This window comes from Monopterus albus, unplaced genomic scaffold (assembly GCF_001952655.1).
Source record: "Monopterus albus unplaced genomic scaffold, M_albus_1.0 scaffold117.1, whole genome shotgun sequence".
Taxonomy (NCBI): domain Eukaryota; kingdom Metazoa; phylum Chordata; class Actinopteri; order Synbranchiformes; family Synbranchidae; genus Monopterus; species Monopterus albus.
The window spans coordinates 661,230-661,842 of record NW_018127997.1 but is presented as its reverse complement, the minus strand read 5'-3'; positions in this window follow the sequence as shown (position 1 = coordinate 661,842).

The window sequence follows — 613 nt, the reverse complement described above, 5'->3', positions numbered from 1 at the left end:
ATGTCCCAATAATTCCCTAAAAAGCCTCAAGTTAATTCAAAATGCTGCAGCCAGAGTACTGACAGGAACTAACAAGAGAGATCATATCTCTCCCATATTAGCTTCTCTCCACTGGCTCCCTGTGGCTCCCTCTTCGGTTTTGTAATGGAAACAAATTCCTTGTGTGTAACATACTTGGCGAATAAAGGTGATTATCCTTATCCTTATCCTGTAAAATCCAGAATAGAATTTAAAATCCTTCTCCTAACATACAAAGCCCTTAATGACAAGGCTCCATCATATCTTAAAGACCTCGTAGAGCCTTATCATCCCAACAGAGCACTTCGCTCTCAGAGTGCAGGTTTACTTGTGGTTCCTAGAGTCCACAGAAGCAGAATGGGAGGCAGAGCCTTTAGCTATCAAGCTCTTCTCCCATGGAACCAGCTCCCAGTCTCAGTTTGGGATTCAGATGCTTAGGCCTGCATATGAGTTGCTGCAGGGTACATCTGGTCAAGGCTACCAGAAAGAAGAGTTGATGACTGTCAGCAGACAGGGTGTTTAATATTATTATTATGATGATGTGTAAAACTGTAGACTTAGCCATAATGTTCCTATGTTCGAGTCACGACATGTA